The sequence below is a fragment of the Antechinus flavipes genome, chromosome 4 (genome assembly GCF_016432865.1).
Source record: "Antechinus flavipes isolate AdamAnt ecotype Samford, QLD, Australia chromosome 4, AdamAnt_v2, whole genome shotgun sequence".
Lineage (NCBI taxonomy): Eukaryota > Metazoa > Chordata > Mammalia > Dasyuromorphia > Dasyuridae > Antechinus > Antechinus flavipes.
In genome coordinates, this window is record NC_067401.1 from 192,340,217 (window position 1) to 192,363,494 (window position 23,278).

The 23,278-nt window shown below is 36.3% G+C and overlaps 1 pseudogene; it reads right to left on the reverse strand.

The window, feature by feature from the left end:
• Positions 1-22,834: 22,834 nt before the first annotated feature.
• Positions 22,835-22,995, reverse strand: LOC127563721 (uncharacterized; annotated as a pseudogene).
• Positions 22,996-23,278: the final 283 nt, after the last annotated feature.

Consider the following 23,278-nt stretch of genomic DNA (forward strand, 5'->3'; position numbering starts at 1 on the left):
GTTCAATATTAGGAAAATTATCAATAACCAAACTAACAAAAAATCATACGATTTTCTCAATAGATACAGAAAAAGCATTTGATAAAATCCAATACCCATTACTATTAAAAACACTAGAGAGTATGGGAATAAATAGCCTTTTCCCTGAAATAATCAGTATTTAAAACCATCAGCAAGCATTATGTGTAATGGGGACAAACTAAACCATTCCCAATAAGATCAGGAGTGAAACAAGGCTGCCCACCATAACCATTACTATTCAATAGTGTAAAAGAAATATTAGCTTTGGCAATAAGAGAAGAAAAAGAGATTAAAAGAATTAGCGTGGGTCATGAGGAAACCACATTATCACTCTTTGCAGATGATTTGATGGTATACTTAAAGAACCCTAGAGAATCAACTAAACTACTAGAAAAAAATTGACAACTTTAGCAAAGTGGCAGGATACAAAATAAATCCACACAAATCATCAGCATTTTTATGTATTACCACCAAAGTCCAGCAGCAAGAGATACAAAAAGAAATTACATTAAAATAACTGGTGCTACTATAAAATATTTGAGAATCTATCTGCCAAGGGAAAGTCAGGAACTATATGAATATAACTACAAAACACTTTTCACACAAATTAAGTCATATTTAATCAGTTAAAAAAATATCAAGTGCTTATGGGTAGGCCAAGCAAATATAATAAAAATGACAAAATTGGTCTACTTAGTACCATTCTAATCAAATTCCTAAAAAATTATTTTACAGATCTAGAAAAAATAGTAGCAAAGTTCATCTAGAAGAACAAAAGGTCAAGAATTTCAAGAGAATTAATGGAAAAAATGCTAATGAAGGTGGGCTAGCTAATTTAGATTTTTACTTTTCTCATATGTCCTTAGGTCATACAGGACTTGCAACATATTCTGTTGAATTATAATGTCCTAAAATTTAAAAAATATATGTGTTTTCTGATAGTTCATAATTAAAGAGAATATACAGCTTGACATAGAAATATAAATAAATTAGAGCAAGGACTACAAAAGTCTGTTGTGTGAAATTTTCTGGAATATACACTTGCTAGTGTTTTTGTATAAAGTGTCTGATCACACAAAACAAGTAAATTAGAGTTCAGTTTGCTGTTAAATAATGAGCTTATAACTTATCAGAACAGCTGGCTGATTTTTTTCTCTTCTATGAAAAATGTAAAGCTAGGCAAAGGAAAGGGAGAAATGTTAGAGTTCTTGTTCTTCTCAAAACACAGCCGGTTTAGCTTAGAGCCCTCCGGATGTCTCCAAATCCAAAGGTTCTGTCCTTCAGCCTCTGCCTCTGCTTTCTTCAGCCTCCAACCAACACAGAGATGGTCATCAAAACTATTTGGTACAGGCTAAGAAATAAAGTAGTTGATCAGTGGAATAGGTTAGGATCACAGGACAAAATAGTCAATAATTATAGCAATCTAGTATTTGACAAACCCAAAGACTCCATCTTTTGGGATAAGAACTCGCTATTTGACAAAATCCTCTGGAAAAATTGGAAACTAGTATGGAAGAAATTAGGGCTTGACCCACAGCACATACCAAGATAAGATCTATATAGGTTCATGATTTAGACATAAAGAGTGATATTATATGCAAATGAGAAGAACATAAGATAGTTTATGTCTCAGACCTGTGGTGAAGAAAGGTATTTGTGTCCAAAGAAGAAATGGAACTAATAATTTTACAATAGATAGATAATTTTGATTATATTAAATTAAAAAAAAATTTATACAAAAAAAGCAACTAATGCAGAAAAGATCAGAAGGGAAGCAATAAATTGGGATATCATTTTTACATTTAAAGGTTCTGATAAAGGCCTCATTTCTAAATATATATAGAGAATTAACTCAAATTTATAAGAATTCAAGTCATTGGGGCAGCTAGATGGGACAGTGGATACAGCACCAACCCTGAAGTCAGGAAGACCTGATTTGAAATCTTATCTCAAACACTTCATACTTCTTAGCTGTGTGACCCTGGGCAAGTCACTTAACCCCAATTGCCTCAACAACAACAATAACAACAACAAAATTCAAGCCATTCTCCAATTGATAAATGGTCAATGGATGAACAATTTTCAGCTGAAGAAACTAAAACCATTTTTAATCATATGAGAAGGTGCTCTAAATCACTATTGATCACAAAAATGCAAATTAAAACAATTCTGAGATACCACTACATACCTCTGGGGTTGGCCAAGATGACAGGAAAATATAATGACAAATGTTGGAGGGAATGTGGGAAAACAGGGACACTGATACATTGTTGGTGGAATTGTGAACCGATCCAGCTGTTCTGGAGAGTAATTTGGAACTATGCTCAAAAAGTTATCAAACTCTGCACACCCTTTGACCCAGCAGTGTTTCTACTGGGTTTATATCCCAAAGAGATCTTAAAGAAGGGAACAGGACCCACAAATTTGTGGTAGCCCTTTTTGTAGTGGCAAGAATTTGGAAACTGAGTGGATGCCCATCAGTTGGAGAATGGCTGAATGAGTTATGGTATATGAATGTTATGAAATATTATTGTTCTATAAGAAATGATAAGGAAGATGATTTTAGAGAGGCCTAGAGAGACTTACACGAACTGATGCTAAATGAAATGAGCAGAACCAGAAGATAATTGTACATGGCAACAACAATATTATACGACAATCAATTCTGATGAACATGACTCTTTCCAATAATGAGATGACTGATGCCACTTCCAATGATCTTGTGATGAATAGTGCCATCTACATCCAGAGATCAATGTGGATCACAATATAATATTCTCACTCTTTTTGTTATTATTCGCTTGCATTTTGTTTTCTTACTCATTTATTTTATTCTTTTGATCTGATTTTTCTTGTGCATCAAGAGAATTGTATTAATATGTCTATACTTATTGGATTTAACGTATATTTTGACATGTTTAATAAATATTGGATTGCTTGCCATCTAAGGAAGGGGGTATTGGGGGACAGGAGGAGAAAATCTAAAACAAGGGTTTTTCAAGGATCAATGTTGGCAAATTATCTGTGCATATATGTGTGTGTGTGTGTGTGTGTGTGTGTGTGTGTGTGTATGCCTGGGTAATTTTTTACAACATTATCCCTTAAACTCACTTCTGTTCCGACTTTTTCCCACCATCCCTCCACCCCTTCCCTGAGATGGCAAGCAGTCCTTTACATGTTAAATATGTCACAGTATATCCTAGATACAATATATGTGTGTAGAACTGAACAGTTCTCTTGTTGCACAGGAAGAATTGGATTCAGAAGGTAAAAATAATCTGGGAAGAAAAGCTGATAAAGTTTTACATTCATTTCCCAGTGTTCTTTCTTTGGGTGTAGCTGCTTCTGTCCATCATTTATCAATTGAAACTCAGTTAGGTCTCTTTGTCGAAGAAATCCACTTCCATAAGAATACATCCTCATACAGTATCGTTGTTGAAGTAGATAATGATCTCCTGGTTCTGCTCATTTCACTCAGCATCAGTTCATATAAGTCTCTCCAAGCCTCTCTGTATTCATCCTGCTGGTCATTTCTTACAGAACAATAACATTCATATACCACAATTTATCCAAGCATTCTCCAATTGATGGGCATCCATTCATTTTCCAATTTCTAGCCACTACAAACAGGGCTGCCACAAACATTTTGGCACATACAGGTCCCTTTCCCTTCTTTAGTATCTCTTTGGGATATAAGCCCAGTAGTAGCACTGCGGGATCAAAGGGTATGCACAGTTTGATAACTTTTGGGGCATAATTCCAGATTGCTCTCCAGAATGGTTGGATTCGTTCACAATTCCACCGACAATGTATCAGTGTCCCAATTTTCCCACATCCCCTCCAATATTGATCATTATTTTTTCCTGTCATCTTAGCCAATCTGACAGGTGTGTAGTGGTATCTCAGAGTTGTCTTAATTTCTGTGCATATATTTTGAAAATAAAAAGCTTTAAATGAAAAAAAAAGAGAGAATTTATTTTGCTTAATTTGGCATATTTATTACAAGAATTTTGTTTCTCTGATATTATAAACAAATTAGAAAAATATAGCTTAGTTTACCTCTCAGATCTGTGGAGGAGGAAGGAATTTGTGATCAAAGAAGAACTAGAGATCATTATTAATCACAAAATAGATAATTTTGATTATATTAAGCTAAAACAAAACTAACGTAGACAAGATTAGAAGGGAAGCAATAAACTAGGAAAACATTTTTACATTCGAAGGATCTGATAAAGGCCTCATTTCTAAAATATATAGAGAATTGACTCAAATTTATTTTTATTTATTTTTTTGTAATTTTATTTTATTTTATTTATTTTTAATAGCTTTTTATTTACAAGTTATATGCATGGGTAATTTTACAGCATTGACAATTGCCAAACCTTTTGTTCCAATTTTTCCCCTCCTTCCCCCCACTCCCTCCCCTAGATGGCAGGATGACCAGTAGATGTTAAATATATTAAAGTATAAATTAAATACAAAATAAGTATACATGACCAAACTGTTATTTTGCTGTACAAAAAGAATCAGACTCTGAAATATTGTATAATTAGCCTGTGAAGGAAATCCAAAATGCAGGCAGGCAAAAATATAGGAATTGGGAATTCAATGTCATACATTCTTAGTTCTTAGTCATCTACCAGAGTTCTTTTGCTGGGTGTAGCTGCTTCAGTTCATTACTGCTCCATTGGAACTGATTTGGTTCATCTCATTGCTGAAGACAGCCATGTCCATCAGAATTGGTCATCATATAGTATTGTTGTTGAAGTATATAATGATCTCCTGGCCCTGCTCATTTCACCCAGCATCAGTTCCTGTAAGTCTCTCCAGGCCTTTCTGAAATCATCCTATTAGTCATTTCTTACCAAACAATAATATTCCATACCATTCATATACCACAATTTATTCAGCCATTGTCCAATTAATGGGCATCTACTCAAAATTATAATAAATAAAGCCATTCTCCAATTAATAAATGATCAAAGGATATCAACAGACAATTCTCAGATGAAGAAATTGAAACTATTTCTAGCCATATGAAAAGATGCTCCAAGTCATTATTAATCAGACAAATGCAAATTAAGACAACTCTGAAATACCACTATATACCTCACAGATTGCCTAAGATGACAGGAAAAGGTAATGACAAGTGTTGGGAAAACTGGGACACTGCTACATTGTTGGTGGAACTGTGAACCGATCCAGCTGTTCTGGAGAGCAATTTGGAACTATGCTCAAAAAGTTATCAAACTGTGCATACTCTTTGATTCAGCAATGTTACTAGTGGGTTTATATTCCAAAGAGATACTAAAGAAGAGAAAGGGACCTGTATGTGCCAAAATGTTTGTGGCAGCCCTGTTTGTAGTGGCTAGAAGCTGGAAAATGAATGGATGCCCATCAATTGGAGAATGGTTGAATAAATTGTGGTATATGAATGTTATGGAATATTATTGTTCTGTAAGAAATAACCAGCAGGATGATTTCAGAGAGACCTGGAGAGACTTACACGAACTGATGCTAAGTGAAATGAGCAGAACCAAAAGATCATTATACATGGCAACAACAAGACTATATGATGATCAATTCTGATGCATGTGGCTCTCTTCAACAAATTCAAACCAGTGCCAATTGTTCAGTGATGAAGAGAGCTATCTACATCCAGAAAGAAGACTGTGGGAACTGAGTGTGGGCCAAACATAGCATTTTCACTCTTTCTATTGTTGTTTGCTTGCATTTTGTTTTCTTTCTCAAGTTTTTTTTTCCTTGTGCAGCAAGATAACTGTATAAACATGTATACATATATTGGATTTAACATATATTTTAACATATTTAACATGTATTGGACTACCTTCCATCTAGGGAAGGGGCTAGGGGGAAAAGAGGAAAATTTGGAACAGAACTTTTTACAAGTGACAGTGTTGGAAAATTACCGTGCATATGTTTTGTAAATAAAAAGCTTTAATAAAAAATTTTTAAAAGAATTTTATTTCTCTTTTTCCAGTGGGAGAGAATAGAAGAGAAAAAAAATGCTTGCTAATTGGAAAATAATTTAATTAAAAATAATAAATTCAGACTCTTCATTATGTTTTAAAGTCCTGACTCTGCAACTAACTAGTTATATGAATTTGGGCCAGAGATGGGGCAAGAAAGCATGAAATGTACCCTCAAATCAGTGTTATAACCCAAGATAAGAAAATTTTAGGCAAAATTTGGTTGAGCAGTAAGGAAAATTAGTTACTTTAGTGGTTCAATGGTACTCACTTTCTAATTTAAAAGAAACTCATTTATTTATTTATGATGATGATTTATAGTCATTTTCAGTCACCCTACTTCCTGACTTTATTTGGGGTGTTCTTGGCAAAGATACTAGAGTAGATGGCCATTTATTTCTTTACCTCATTTTACAAATGAAGAATTGAAGCATATAGTATCAAAGGACTTGTTCGTGGTATCTGTGTGGTACAGCAAACCCAATTCAAAAATACTCAGAAATATCTCAAGTGAAGAATAGAAGTTTTATTTTAGAATCTCGCAAGACATGAACAATCCATTCATTGGAGTTCACCAGTGAAGGGAGGTTAATTTTCACAGAGGTTCTATAGTCATAATCCATGACACCCCTTCCCTCCCCTCACCAGTTAATTCTCTTGTTCATGGAAGTAGTATGAGTTTGCTAAATTCCAATTAGGCCCATATGGTTGACCTAAATTTTATGATGGTCAGTTTTACTGTTTGCAGGTGTGTTTTCCTAAGCTTATGGGTTTATGGTGTTCAGTTTCACAAGGTTTACAATTGTTTACTTGAGCCAGTATGAGCATCCTATTTCCTATTTCATTTTCCCAAACCCTTCATAAACTACATCTAAGCTATAGGTTTAATCTATTTTATTTAATAATTTTGTAAGAAACCATATAATCCCCTACAATAAAGAAATTTGTTTAGAGGTAAGTAATAAATTAAGCTAGGATAACTAAGGAGACTTAGTTTCCTTCAGGCTTCTTCAATCAACAAATAGAGATTAAGCAGTTGATATACCTCTCAGAATACTCTAGGCCATTAAATAGTTAGATTCTTCTCTAAGCAGTTAAGTAAAGTAAAAGGTCCAGGAAATCACCTCAGATATCTCTACTAGAAGACCAAGCCTTTTGTTCTCTTTCACAGAGTCTCAATGATCAACAGACCTTTGAAATTGGGTCTGGAATTCTCAAATGACTATTCTGAGAAGTGGTCAGTTTTCCATTATACTTATATTTGAGGTCAGATTTGAACTTGGTTTTTCCTGACTGCAGACTGATGCTGCTGCTGCTGTTGACATTTAATACAATTCATTTTAAGATTGTACATCTCTTTAAAAAAAAAAAAAAGGTTTTACCTCTGAAAATCACCATTTAAAGACGTTTTTGCTTTCTTTACATTTCAGTGCTCTGGAGCAAAGCCCAAGGTCACTTCATCCTACTTAGGTATTATTATGCCTCAGGCAAGTTACTTTTCTCTGGGTTTCTGCAAAGGAAGACTAGATGCTCTCCAAGGTACTTATGTAACTACAAATTTGATTCTTAGTCTCTTAAGTGTTGATCATAGTTAGACTGTAATAGTCTATTCTCCTTTATCAAAAATATTTAGAAGCATTGGGCTTAAATTTATAGATGTAGAGCTAGAAGGAATCTCAAAGTAACCTTGTCCAACTTCCTCATTTTATAGAGAAACAGAAATCCAGAGAGATAAAATGATTTTTATCTTCCCAAAAGCCATATAAATAGTAAGTATCAGAGCTGAGATTTCAACTCAGGTCTTCTCATTCTACAGCTAGCCCTATTTCCATTGCACCAGTGGGAAGGATGAAAGATATAGATGAAAAAATACTTCCTGACCTTAAAGGAAGGTCTGACTCATCAGGTCCTCTCAGATTCAGTCTGGACCTCTGCTAATTGTTATATGACCTTGGGTCACTTTTCTTTCCTTTGGCCTCAGCCTTCCCATTTATAAATAATGGGGATAAGTGAACTGGACCTTGACACTAAAGATAATCTATAGGATCTCTTTCAGCTCTAAGAGTTATGATTCTATAACCCTGCCTGAAGGATGGAATGACCTCTGAAGCATCAGTTTACTAATTACAGATCACTGGGATTAAGAAAGCTGCTCTGATATGGATGGGGAGTGAGAAAAGGAAAAATGTGGAGGAGTTCCTAGTCTGTTCTCTTCTAATATCAATGAAAGAAGTAAAGAATATTAAACCAGAGGTCTAGATACTAGCAAATAACAAGTATTAACAGTCCTAATCTTCAAATCATTCTAAGGATTTGAGGGGTGATTTTTAAAAATAATTTTAAACAGGGATAGATAAGATGAGTAGTTTATAAACTGAAGCAATTTGAAACCAAAGGATAATAAAACCCTATATTTACATAGGGTTTTACAATTTCCAAAGTACTTTTCTTACAACTGACATATCAGTTAAGTTATATATGTGTGTGTGTATAATATATACATTTATTATATATATATAATAAATGTATATATTATTATTGTTGTTGTTGTTGTTGTTGTAAGACTGGATGTTCCTATTTTGCCAAAGATGAAAGTATTCCAATAACGATTTGCAACTCACAAGCCTGATCCCCATACTGATAGGCAATAGAATCTGTTATGTTCTCTGTTTTTCCCACTTGGGTTGATCCCACCTTCTATTCTGGGGGGCTCAGTGTATTGGTTTCAATCAAGGCAAATGCCCAATCATCTTTTAGCCACACTGTAGCTCAAAATTCCAGAACTCAAGAAAGCCACCAGGCTCATCCCCTTTCATCAGAAGTTCATCAGAACTTTAGGAAGATGCCAATCATGCATGGCTACATGTTTTATTATATCAATTTTATAATGAACTTCAAGAGAGGTAAAGTGAACTGCTTTTGCTCAATGCAGGAATCATTGAATCTAGGAATGGTTTGGGACTTTGGAAGTCATCAAGTTGGAATAAGTATCCCAACTGCAGCATTACTAAAAAGTCATTGTTTAGTCTTTGTTTAAATGTCTCCAGTGAAGGTTCCTGAGGTTGCACTTTGAAATTTCTGTTACTATGAGGAAGATTTTGTTATGTTGCTATATTGTTATATAATAGATTTGTTTCCACTGGTTCCTGGTTTTGGCCCCTGGAGTCATGTCTAATATTAACGTGCTTAATAATGCCTAATAATAGCATACCTAATAGGAATAATAATAAACATGCCTAATAATAATAAAATAAATTGACAATTACATAGTATTTTAAGGTTTTTCTAAGTACTTTCCATCCATTATTTGAAACCCTACAGACCACTACAAGATGAGTAGAATTAAGAAAAGGACTGAACTGAAGAAACTGATTCTATGATAATGATGTCAATCTCAAATAGAAATAAGGTGTACATTAGGCTCTCATATTGACTTGGAAGATCATATTTTAGTTAACCATATGTTAATAATATCTATGTTTTGTTGTTTTTTTTTTCCATTTATTTTGTTAAGTTACATTTATTCTGGTTCAGACTACATATAGGAATGTTGTAGACCACACAATCATTTGACACTTCTCCTCTATAAGGAAGGAAAGAAGAAAAGAAAGGGAACAAAATTTATGAAGTGCCAAGAATTGTGCTAAGCATTTTATAATTATCTCATTTGGTCCTCACAACAATCTTAGAAGGTAAGTGTTATAACTAACCCCATTTTACAGATAAGAAAACTGAGTCAGAGATTAAGTGACTTTCTCAAGGACACATAGCTAGTGTCTGAGACAAAATTTAAACTCAAGGCTTTCTGCCTGACTTCAGACCCAGTACCCTATCTATTGTACCACTGTATCAATGCAGGTCAGTACCTCCCCCCACTTAATTCTCCCCTTTTTTGGCAATTTATAGTCTTGGAGAATTACCTAGGCCACTGAGTGAATAATGACATGCCCAAAGTCACACTGTATGAAGTAGACACTACAGGTGTTACTAATCCATATTTTACAGTTAAAGAAATCAAGGATCAGCCAGGTTAAGTAATTTGCCTGAGTTAAAATAGCCAGTTTCAGAGATGTCACTCAAAACTAGCTCATTTAACTCCAATTTTATGAGTTTTCTCTTAGTCATTTTTCATAAATGTGTGTGTGTTTGTGTGTAGGTAGACACATGGATAGATAGATAAATAGATAAACAGACAGATCTTCAACACTTAGCCCTCCCCTCATTAAGTCTTTTCTTTTACAACTGGTAAGAAGTAGAGTGCGTACCAGCATTTTTCTGAGCTTTAATCCAGGGTTTTATTCCCCCTAACTACATGCATCCCTTACATGACAAAAGGGCCCAGAATTCATTGTGTTCTTCTTAAAATGGAACAACATTCTTTTAGAAATCCTAGGAATTTCAAAATATCTGCCATAAGTCAATGGAAATTCTCATCCTAGTCAGCTTTCTCCACCCAGGAGTCTATCTCTGAATGGATTTTGTTAAACACTAATTATGTGCCAGGCACTGGGCTAAGCATAGAGGTAACAAAAAAAGAGGAGCACCAATAGTCCCAATTTTAATGGAGCTTGCAATGTATTGGGAAGGCACCATGAAGACAATTATATACCAAAAAGATATAATCACAGAGGAAAGACACCAAGATTAAAGAGAAATAGGAATGGCTTGTTGTAAATTATAGGAGTACAACTAGTATTTGGAGGAATCCAGGAAGTCCAGGAGGTGGAAATGAAGAGAAAAAGAGTTTTAGGCATGGGGGACAGACAGTGAAAATGGAATTAGGAGATGGAGTATGGCATATAGGTACTTGGATGACAGATTGGCTGTATTTGATTGGAGTAGAGTGGGAAAAAGAGAGGAGTAAAATTTGTAAAGACTGGAAAGGTAGAAGGGCATCATATTGTAAAGGACTTTGATAACAAAGGACTTTATATTTGATCCTGAAGGTGATAGGGAGCCATTAAATTTTATTGAATGGAGAGGTAACTTGGGAAGATCTGTGCTTTAGGAAGATTAATTTGACACTACAGGATGAACTGGAGTGGGGAAAGATTTGAGATCTATTGCAATAATCTAAGTATGAGCTGATGAAGGCCTGTACCGTGATGTTGGCAGTGTCAGGAGAGAGAAGGAAACATAGATGAGATATGCTATGAAGATAAAATCAATGGACTTTAGCAACTATTTGGTTATAGGGGGATGAGGAGAGAATGAAGATTTGAGAAGGACACATAGTTTGTGAACTTGGGTGACTCAGAGGTTGGGGATACTCTCAAAGAATAATAGGAAAGTTGGGGCAGCTAGGTGGTGCAGTGGATAGAGCACCAGCCCTGAACTCAGGAAGAGCTGAGTTCAAATCTGGTCTCAGACAGTTAAAACTTCCTAGCTGTGTGATCCTGGGCAAGTCACTTAACCCCAATTGCCTCAGCAAAAAAAAAAAAAAAAAAAAAAGAATAATAGGAAAGTTAAGAAGAGAACCTCCTAACCCGAACCTCTTTGGGAGGAAAGATAATATGTTTTGGACGTATTGAGTTGAGATATGCGTGGAATATCCAATTCAAAAAGCAATTGGAGATGCAAGAAAGAAGGTCAGCTGAGAGACTAATAGTAGACAAGTAGATCTTAGAATTCTCTGCTTGGAGATTATAGAAGCTCAAAAGATCACCAAAGGAAGTAGTGTAAAGATAGGAGAAACAGAATCTGTGGCACTGCTATAATGAGAGAGCTTGACCTAGATGAGATCTCAGTCAAAGAAGTCTAAGAAAAAGGAGCAAGCCAACTGGTTGGGAGAAAAGGGGTGATCAACAGTTCCATAGTTTATAGAGAGGTCAAGAAAGATGGGGATACAAAAGGATATAAAATCATGCATATTTTTTGACCTGACAATACTACAATTAGTCATGAATACTGAAAGACATTTTTTTTTAAAAGAAAAGGACCTATGTGCACAAAAATGTTTATAGTATCTTTCTTCTCAGGGCAAAAGAAAAAAAAACAATCCTGGAAACTGAGGAAATGCCGATCAATTGGGGAATAACTGAATAAATTGCGGTATATAGTTATGATGGATATTATTGTTCTATGAGAAATGTTGAGTAGGATGTTCTCAAAAAAACCTGGAAAGTCCCCCATGAACACAAGCAAATTGAAATGTATTGTGTACAAAGTAATAGCAATGTTCTGGGATGATCAACTGTGAATGACTTTGCTATTCTCAGCAATACAATGATCCACAACTACTCTGAAGGATTTATGATGAAAAATCCTAAAACCACACCCAGAGAAAGAACTGATGATGTCTGAATATACATTAAAACACACACTCTCTCTCTCTTCTCTCTCCCTTCCTTCCCCTCCATCTCTCTCTTCTCTCTCTCTCTTCTCTCTCCTTTCCTCTCTCTCTCTTCTCTCTCCCTTCCTCCCCCTCCATCTCTCTCTCTCTCTCTCTCTCTCTCTCTCTCTCTTCTCTCTCTCTCTCTCTCTCTCTCTCTCATCTATTTTTCAGGAGAGCTTTTTAGGGGAGATCTATGTTTTCTTTTATAACATAACTTTCATGAAAATGTTTTGCATAACTTCACATATACTTTCTTAAAGGAGGCTAAGTGTAGGATAAGGGAGAGAATCTAGAACTCATAATTTTAAAAACAAATGTGAAAAATTGTTTTAAAATGTAACTGGGAAAAATAAAAATATTAAATAAAGAAAATGAAAAAAAGAAAGATGGGGATAAAGAAAAGTTCATTACATTAGAAGATTAAGAGAGTGTTGGCTAATAGTATGTACCAGTCCAAACTTCACTGGTTCATTACTTGGGTTCTAATGGCTCAAAGTGAGTGTAAATAGCAATTGTTTTTGTTCTGGACAGAAACTGTAAGGGTCTTCCCCCTATTCTTTTGTGAAGGCAAATTAGGCTATCTTTTGCCTTGATTCTTACCTAGTCTTAAAACACCGAATGGGTATTATTTCAATCAAATTGAGTCCTAGAAAAGACCTTCGCTTAAAACGGCCAAGGTCTCCCACTGTTTTCGGGGCCATCCTCAGTAATCTTAACCTATGTCTTGCTGCTGGACTCTGATGATTCTGGAGGAGAGAGTGAAGCTGACTTTGCACAGCCTTGCCTCACTTAAATCCAGTTTCCTTACAAGTCAGAACATCATCTTCTTAATGTCATTGGTCCTCGTTGAGTATGAAAGATGAACAACAACAAACAACTTTGGAAAGAGCAATTTCAGTTAAACAATGACTCCTCTCGAATCTGTCACTTGAGAATTTCTCTAAACACTTTCCAAAATGTTTATGTCTTCATCCTGGACCATTCTTCACATACATTAACAAGTTTCATGCATTCTAGAACCAAATTTGCTACTAGCAAGGTGAAGTATTGTGCAAAATACTCAGTCACTATGACTCTCTGAGTCATATTTTTTTTAATCTGTGTAAAAGAAATAATAAACTCCTTTGGTATTTATGAGGATGTGAAAATGTGGGGAATGTATAAACCACTGACAATCATGAAGTTATCCAACCTTTTCTTAGGTAAACAAGAAAACAAAGCTCACTTCATGATTTCACATGGACTTTGTCCAGGTTTTTTCCTCAGCCTTCAGACTCTTAGAGTAAAATTTCCTAATCCTATCTGTCTACCCTATATCTTTAGTAAGATAATCCTTTTGTGGAAACTCCTTTGGTCCTTTTACCTTCACATGAATAACCATTACTAGATTGGTCCCATTGAAGCTTAACTCCAAGATTTCAAATTTAGAAAGTATTAACCATTTAAAGACATAATCATCCACTCTCTACCAGCCTTTTGCTGCTGCTGCTGCTGCTTCTTCTTCTTCTTCTTCTTCTTCTTCTTCTTCTTCTTCTTCTTCTTCTTCTTCTTCTTCTTCTTCTTCTTCTTTTCTTCTTCTTACTTCTCCTCCTCTTGCTCCTCCTTCTCTGTCTTGGGATTGTGTGACTTGCCCAGGGTCATATAGTTAGTAAATATCTGAGGCCAGATTTGAATTTAGGTTCTAATTCCAAAACTAGTGCTCTATCCATTTTATCCTTCTCTTGCTCCTTGGTATCAATCTCTTTCATTCTTTTAAATTGTAAATTCAGAGTGCAAAAAGTATACCTAAAGCTTCTTCTCTTCCTTGCCTGGTTTATTTTTTCCATTTTTCACCCTTAAATGGGGTGACTTTGTTTCATTGTATCTTTAACCAAATATTATGAGGTGACATTGCTCATCATCCTTCTCTGAAAGGTTTTTATGTATGAGTTCATAGTACAGCTGATGTTGTCCTTGGCTAACATATCTCTCTGCTTGGCATGTAACTCAAGCTTTGCTTTTCTTTCTATTCCCAGAACTCAGAAGAGCTTTTTAGGGGAGATCTATGTTTTCTTTTACAACATAACTTTCATGAAAATGTTTTGCATAACTCCACATATATTTTCTTAAAGGAGGCTAAGTGTAGGATAAGGGAGAGAATCTAGAACTAGCCCCACGTGCTTAATAAATGTTTGTTGACTAACCAGCTAAGATACTCATACTTCTTTAGTCTCCTCCTCCTTATATCTTTTAAACTTCTATATTAAATTATTGTAATCTGGTTCTATATTCTTTCTTTCATTCATATCCCATTCTTCAATGTCAATAACTTGTCAAAATGAGAGCAGGCTAAAAAAAGTGAAAGGTCCTACTTCTGAAGGTGGTGGGTTCTCTTTCCTGGAAGTTTTCAAGTACAAATTATAATTACTTATCCTACACTGGGAATTCTCATTGCAGTTATAGATTAGACTACTTGGCCCCCTAAATTCTTTCTGTTCTGAAATTCTGTGTCACCCCAAAGTACACACTCTAGCTAAACCTTGCTGCCCCCACTTCCATCCGCATGTGAGCTACAAAAATTGTTGATTCTTGCTCTCTTTGTACCCCTCTCTGGAACTGATGCTTTTATTCCAAGACTACAATTCTGCATTTTGGGGGAGGGAACAGATGATATATATTCATTTATTTATTTATTTATTATCCCTGTGTATATATATGAATGTGATTGGTTTTATATATTTCTATATGTGAACTGTATGGGAGTAAGTGCATATAATTGACTTGTAGTTTATGCCTGTGTTGCATAGGGATATGTAGAGGATCATGGGTGTGTCTCAGAGTATGAATTGTGTACATCTCTCCCTATGTATGTGTGTGTGTGTATTTGTGTGTATTGTGGGTGTGAAAATGGTTATGAGTATATGTGTTAGTACAAGGGGATTGTGTGTGTATGACTGTTTATGTGGCTTTTTGAGTATGAGTGATTTCCATGGTTAGAGAAGATGGCTTAGGGATTTCCAAGAGCCATAATTTATCCAGGCCAGATTCAATAATTAGATTCTCTCTTTGCACTGTTAGTCCATTGATAAAGTAGAATATTATTAGATGAGAGGAGGTTTGTAGGAAAGGCGATGGAGGAATTGGAGAAAGTACCAGTACTGCTTAGGGAATTCTTGCTTTTAGAACAGAGATAATCCTATTCTTTTAGGCCCTGATGTCTTGAAATAATGGTGGTCACAGGATAATGAACTTAGAGGAGTTCCTTACTGTCAGCACTCAGTACTAGTTCATCTGCATTGGTCTGTGGGCTTTTGTGATTGCTCTTGTTTTCCAGGTATATCCTCTCCTTTATCAGACAAGATTAGGAACTCTCCTGAAAATGAGAAATCTCCCTGTCTCTTCTCTGCGTTCTTCCAGATCATTGTATTCAGGGGCCCTTGGGATGTTGGGAATGGTCTGGTACTGAAAAGTTTACTTCAATTCAGTAGCCTGCTATGTGTAAGGCACTGGAAAAAACCAAAGGCTAAAATGCAAACTGTATGTCTTCAAGAATCTTATATCCTATGAAAGGATATGGTATAGGAGAAAGTGTAACAATCAATCAATAAACATTTATTAAACACTTACTATGTACCAGGTATTATGCTAAGTACTCAGGATACAAAAAAGATACCATCATCATCTATCATCATCATATAATGAACACAATAATAATAGTTAATATTTACATGTGCCAGGAACTCTGCTAAGTGCTGACAATTATAACAACCTTGAGATGCAGATATATGCATATATATTTAACCTGTAATATATTGTGTATATACACAGGCATTTGTATAGATAGATATGTGTATAGGTAGATGTATGTGTGTTATGTGTCTGTATGTACTGAGAGACTGGGATTGAGATTTAGTGACCAGTGTCACACAGCTAGTAAATGTCTGAAGTCAGATTTAAACTCAGGTCTTCCTGGCTCCAAATGCAGGATCCTATCCACTGCCTTAAGTCTCAGGAGACTACTGGGGTTAGACTAGTTCAGGAAAAGAATGCTGGCTTTGGAGCATGAGGATTTGAGTTCAAAGCGACTATATCACTTAATATCCATGTAACTTTAAGCAAATAATCTGACCTCTGTGAGCCCCACTTGCTCATATGTTTGGAAGATAGGAAAACAATTAGGAGAAGACTGCAGTTGTCTTGGTGAAAAGTGTTGAAGACCTTAGTTCATAGTCTAACATAACATAGAGACAATTTAACTATAATGATAGCTGTGGGAATGGGAAGGAGACAGATGGAAAGGCAAATATATGGAGATAAGGTTGACCAGTTGTGGATCAGTGATTGGAAGGTAATGATAAAGGAACCTAGAATGATGAAGGTTTTTAACTCGGACTTAGGGACAAGGAGAACAGTGGCACCTTCAGAGGAAAAGGGATATTTGGAAAAGAAGCAGATTTAAGCTTCCCTGGCTTCCTTCAAATTCCCTGGCCTTCCCTCTATCAATTATCTTCACTTCATCCTGTCTGTATCTAGTTTGTACAACAAAGTTTTTTGCATGTTCTTTCTATTAAACTGAGCTCCTTGATAAAGAGAACTGTCTTTTGCTTTTTTTTGTAACTCTAGTGCTTAACACAGTGCCTATCACATAGTAGGCATTTACTAAAATGCTTATTATGGGGGGAGATAATCAGACTGCCTGTGGTCTTAAATCTAATCTGTTCTCTCTTTCCTCTTCTGCATTCCAGATCTATCCCTATTTCCTTCCTTATAAAACCAAAATTTGAGAAAGAAGGAGAAAGAAAAATGGCCAAAACTGGGAAGGGCCTCCAGAAATCCTCTCCTGTAATCCTCTACTCTGGTTCTAGGTCTGCCCTTGTCATAAGGTTTGGTTGGGAATGGATTGCTTTATTCTCAGCGATGAATAAAACAGACTGTTGGAATCCATCTGAGAGGCTCAGAGCAAGAATATTAATGAGTCTATTAGGAGTGATAGGGAAGAGATGAGAAGCACAGACCTTTTATTAAAAAGATGCCAGCTGGTACAGCCCCATCCTGTAGAGATAGTGGGGAGGAAGAGACTTCTGTTGTAAAGAATTTCAGTTTTCAGTAACTTATGTCTGGAAGAGCAAGACTCAAAGAATATCACAAAACCAGATTTTTATTTATAGTTTTATTTTTTTTGTGAGCACCTCTTCTATATCACCATTAATTTCCTATTGGACATTTCAAACTGGATGTTTCATGATTTTGTACAGTCATATTTGACTATTCTTGACCCTTCATCTGGGGTTTTCTTGGTAAAGACACTGGAGTGATTTGTCATTTCCTTCTCCAGCTAGTTTTACAGATGAGGAAAACTGAGGCAAAAAGGTTGTGACTTGCTCAGGATCACATAGCTAGTTTAAATCTGAGGCAGATTCAAATTCAGGAAGATAAACCTTCCTGACTTCAGGCTCAGTACTCTATCCACTATACCAAGAAGGCATCTTAATGCTTACATTTTCAGATAGAACTCACCTCTCCCCACCAAGACACTCTCTTTTTGAAGCTCTCTATTTCCGTGGATGGCATGGAATACTTTGCCTCATTGGTTAAAACGTATGCTTGAAGGCAGGAACTATTTTTCTTTTTCTCTTTGTATCTCTAGTGTTTAGCACATAGTAGGCACTTAATAAAGGTATGTTGGTTGACTTTTCTAATCATGGATACTGGAATGAAGTATTCCATTCCAATATACCAAAACTTATTTAGCCATTTCCCAACTGATAGGCATCCATTCAATTTTCAATTCCTTTGCCACAAAAAGAGCGGCTACATTTTTGTACATGAATACACTTTACTTCTGCTTAAAAAAAACCTATACACCAGCTAAACTGGAATCTTGTTTGGAGAATTTCTCTGAAGTAAAAGTCCTGGGATGGGTAAGCAATCCTATACAAGAAACTGATCTTTGGGAGTCAATAACCTGAGACTGACCTTAGGTCTAATAGCCTGAACACAAACTCTGATAACTTGCCAGGTTTCTGAAATTAGGCTTGATCAATGTTTCAAGAGGTGCCTTGGCTGGGCTTGTTGGGGGTGACTTTTCCTTAACTGATACTCTTCATTGACAGCAATTAAAACAAGGAAGCAGTTGATTTCCTTGCTTTTTAATGTGATGACCATGTGTTTAAAATCAGCCGGAGTCAGGAATTCAGGTTAAGGGAAAAATCTTCAATCTTTATCCTCAGTAGAGGTGAAGAAGGATTGTGATAGCAATATGGGCAGCTGCAACAGGAAGCCAGCCAGCAGAGGTAAAGGGGGATTGCAAGTGAAAAGGGGATAGGAGGTGAAGGGCGGTCAAGATAGCAATGTGAGCAGCTGTGACAAGAAAACAGCCAGCAGTCTCTCTTTTCACTTCCCTTTCCACTCCCCTGCTTCCACCCACCAAAATTGTCATTTCCTATACAACAACACATCAGGACTTGCACAAACAGTGGGTAGGGGCCATTCTTTCTCCAAGCTTATATATTAATAGAGTATGGTCCAATTACTATTTAGCCTCACGTGCTTGGGACCTCAGTGCATCAACTCAAGCCTCAGCCCATTACATCTCCTGCTTTCTTTTGTTTTAGAACACAGGTGGTCATGCCATCCCTGACTCCTCAGGGAGGTCAGAACCCCCAAGGGGAAGTGATCACACCCTCCCTGACTTCTCAGGAAAGGAGGTGAAAGCACCAAAAAGGAGGTGATCATGACCCCCCTGACTTCTCAGGAAAGGAGGTGAAAGCACCAAAAAGGAGGTGATCGTGACCCCCCTGAAATCTCAGAAAGGGAGGTGAAAAGCACCAAAGGGAAGTGGGGGTTGCTAGTGGGTTTCTGGGCTGAAGGGTCTTATTATGCACAAACCCATCAGCATGGGAGGTATTACACAAGCACATAGCAATAACACAGAGGCTATTAGTGATGACTCTCCCCACAGTCAGTGCAGGCTTCATGTGTTGTAACAAACATGAATTGTACACGCAAGTAACGGTATAACAAACAATATAAATCAACATGGTGTTGTAAAAGATTGCCAGAAGTCCTAGAAGGAGGGTATGTAAACAACAGTCACACATACGCCTTCTTCAGCAGCCAAGAGATAGTACAACACCAATCTATTGTCCATTGCTTCACATATCAGGGAATCCAATGATCCCCCCAAGTTTTTGAAGTCCTGTAACAGTCTTATCATTTCTCAGAAAATCCAATGATTCCTGAGTGCTTTCAAGTCTTATGTCTCAGAGAATCCAATGATTCCTAAGGGTTTTCAAGTCCTACAACAATCTTATGTCTCAGAGAATCCAATAATTCCTGAGAGTTTTCAAATCCTACAACAATCTTATCATGTCTCAGAGAATCCAATGATTCCTGAGGTTTTAATATACAGAAAACTGACAAAATGACAAAAGTTAACACTGAAAAGATGGAGATTGTTAGTACACTGCAGGTAAGATTGCAAATCGGTTCAGCTACTATGGAAATCAATTTATAGTTATGCTAAGAAGATGACTAAAATATTCTTACCCTTTGACCCAGAGTTCCTAATCAATACCAATCATAATACTTCAAGGATGTCAAGGACAAAAAGAATGATCCCATAAGTACCACAATATTCATAGCAGTACTTTTTTTTGTGGTAGGCAAAAAATAAAAACAAAATAGATATCTATTGATTAGATGAAAAGTTAAACAAACTGTGGTATGTGAATGCAATAGGATTGTGCTATATGAAATGATGGCTAAGAAGAAATCAGAAAAAAGTTGAGATGACTTAGATGGACTGACACAAAGTGAAAAAAATTGTACCAGGAAAGCAATACACACAAAGATTACGACAATGTAAATGAGAAAGATTTAAAAGATGACCAGGCTTGACCTTGAAAAAATGATGAGAAAATCTACCTCCTTCATTCTTTGCAGGAGTAGGGGAACTATAAGTAAATTAAATGCACTGTCAAACTTAGTTGATGTTTTTAAGTTTGGCAGAAATGCTTTTTTTCCCCTCTCTTCTCTTTTTAAAATTCTTTCTTATGAAGCAAAGGACTGGGACTGGGAAGCATGGACATATTTGAAATGAAAGTGATGTAAAAATAAAAATCAATAATAAATTTTAAAATAGCCTTGCATGACCTGGCCATGAAGTATGTTAAAAGTAGATTTTCTACTGAAAAGCTGTTACTCTGAGTAAATTATTTTCTCTCTGGGACTCAGTTTCCTCAGTTGTAAAATTAAGGGATTGGACCAAATGATCCCTAAAATTCCTTCTAGCACTATGTTCTATGTAACTTTGAGAGACAGACAGACAGAGACATAGAGAGACAGAGACAAAGAGAAGAAAAAGGAGGAGGAGGAAGAGAAGGAGGAGGAAGAGGAGGAGGAGGAAGAGGAGGATGAGAAAGAAATGGACGAAGGAGACTTAGAGAAAGAGTAAGAAACAGAAAGGAAGAGATGAGATAAACAGGGGGAGAAAGATGATGTGAAACAAACTAGTTAAATCAGTAGTTCTTTGCCTTTTTTGTATGTCCTCAACCCCCTTTGGCATCTAGTAAAGCCTATGAACTTCTCAGAATATTTTGAAAAGCATAAAATAAAATACATAGGATTACAAAAATCTTCCAATTATTTTGAAATATCATAAACAAAATTTAAAAACTCTAGGACTCTAGATTAAGAATCTTTCTGATGAAAACTAAAGGTGAAAAAGAAAAAAAAATAGCAAGAATAATAATAGTTGAACTTTATCATCTGAGTCACAAAACAACCCTGAGAAGTAGATGCTAGATGTATTATTATCAGCATTTGGCTGATGAGAAAATCAAAGGCTCAAAGAGGTTAATTGATTTGCTACTGTCATATAGCTATAAGCATCAGAAGCAGAATTTTAACTCGGGCCTTTCTGACTGTTATCCTCTCCATTATGCCTTTGTATACTGTATAAGGCAGGCAACAGGTTGTGGATAGGTTTATGCTAAAGGCTTGGAGATAGTGATGCATCTTCATCCATGGGCCACTCTGGACTCCCAGAATCAGTATCTAAAAAGAAGCACCATATATTCAACTTTCATTCTGTTTAATTATTTAAGGGCCAGCCCTTGGGATGGGGTTATAGAGCAGAGATTAAGTGCTCAACTCTGTAGCTCCAAGCATTATATATTTCCCCGGCTTTTTGCCTTTTTTGTTTGCCAAATTGAATCAATTTATTAAAGTTGCTGCAGAATCGATTTGTTCTGATTCACCAACAGTGACGAAGAGAAATGAGGCTTCAGGGTCTCCAGGGCCCAATTTCACTCATCGAAATGAGAGTCCTCCAGCCAGAGGGAGCCAAGCACATCCTCTGCAGCTCCTCAGCTTTTGCAGTGATTTAGGGGGTGGAGTCTCTCCTAGCCCTGGGGTCAGATCCTAGAAGATGGAACCTCTGGGCAGGAAAGATTCTTAGAAACCATCTAGTCTCTGTCTCCTTTCTCCCATTTTACAGAGGAGGAAAAGGGAAGCCCAGACAAAGGCAATAATTTTTCCGTGGTCACACACTAGTTTATAGAGACATGAATCCAGTGCCACAGTGCCAGTGATTCTGGTGAGACTAGAATCCAGATCTTCTGACAGGTAAGCTATTGGTTTAGAGAACAGGGTTCTTTACCCTCTAACTCTGACATATATATCATTGCTATTCTGAAAAAAGTCTAATCTCACTTTCACCTGTCCTTCTGATCTTTGAAATTAGCTCACACATCCTCTCCTCCAAGTCTCCCCTTCTCCAGTTTAAACATCTCTCAGTTCCTTCCAATGGTTCTCCCATGACCTGTTTTGAATCTCTTCATTGTCCTGATTGCCCTCCTCTGGGTAAGCACCAGCTTGTTAATGTCTTTCTTAAAATGTGGCAAATGGAACATAATACCCCAGCTGTGCTCTGACCAGGATAGACTACAGTGGAACTCTTGTATGTCAGTCTGTTCCACTCAATTTAATACTTAATTATATACCATCCTGTACTGTTGCTTTACAAGGCTTTTCCCCAAAGTGGTAATGTGTTTTGGGCTGCTCCTGCCAACCATACACCTGCCAATCAACCTTTAGGTAATCCTCAATTTCAACTCATCAGAAACTGTTATATGCTGTTATGTAACTCCCCCAGAACCGTGGAATTTGAGAGTGGAAAGGAGCTTCAGCAGAACTTCATCTAACACATCTTCAAAAGAAATACTGACAAATACATTTCTGACAAGAGGTCATCCAAACTGTTTGAAGACATCCAAGGAGGGGGATATCATTTTTGACATAACCCATTCCATTTTGGGGCAGCTCCAAGAAGGACATACAACATCGTCATTTGTGTTTTGAAACCAAGAAGTAACCAATAGACAACCAGAACATTCATTTGTGTTCATGTAATGCTGAGAGAATCAAAGAGCTTCCCAGCACAGTGGATAGATAAGGACAAGACAGACAAGACTCACACTGACTCAATATGGGAAAACATGAATGAGTTGCAACTGACACCATTGTAAAGATTGAAGACTCATCGTTGATTTTCATAGTTGTTTTCATGTGTGGAAGTTTTGTTTCAACAATTAGACCAGTTCTTTTAATTAGCAATAATCACACCTAGGTTAAACCTCATTGGCTAAGATAGTGACACTGCACAAAGCTATGGGCCATTCTTTTTTTTAAAGCTTTTTATTTTCAAAACAAATGCATAAATAATTTTTCAACATTAACCCTTGCATAGCCTTGTGTTTCACATTTTCTCCTCTTCCCCCATCTCTTCCCCTAGATGGTAGCAATTCAATATATATTATATATATTAAATCCAATATGTATAAATATATTTATACAATTCTCTTGTTGCACAAGAAAAATCAGCCCAAAAAGGAAAGAAGATGAATAAGAAGGCAAAATGCAAGCAAACAACATCAAAAAGAGTGAAATTTTC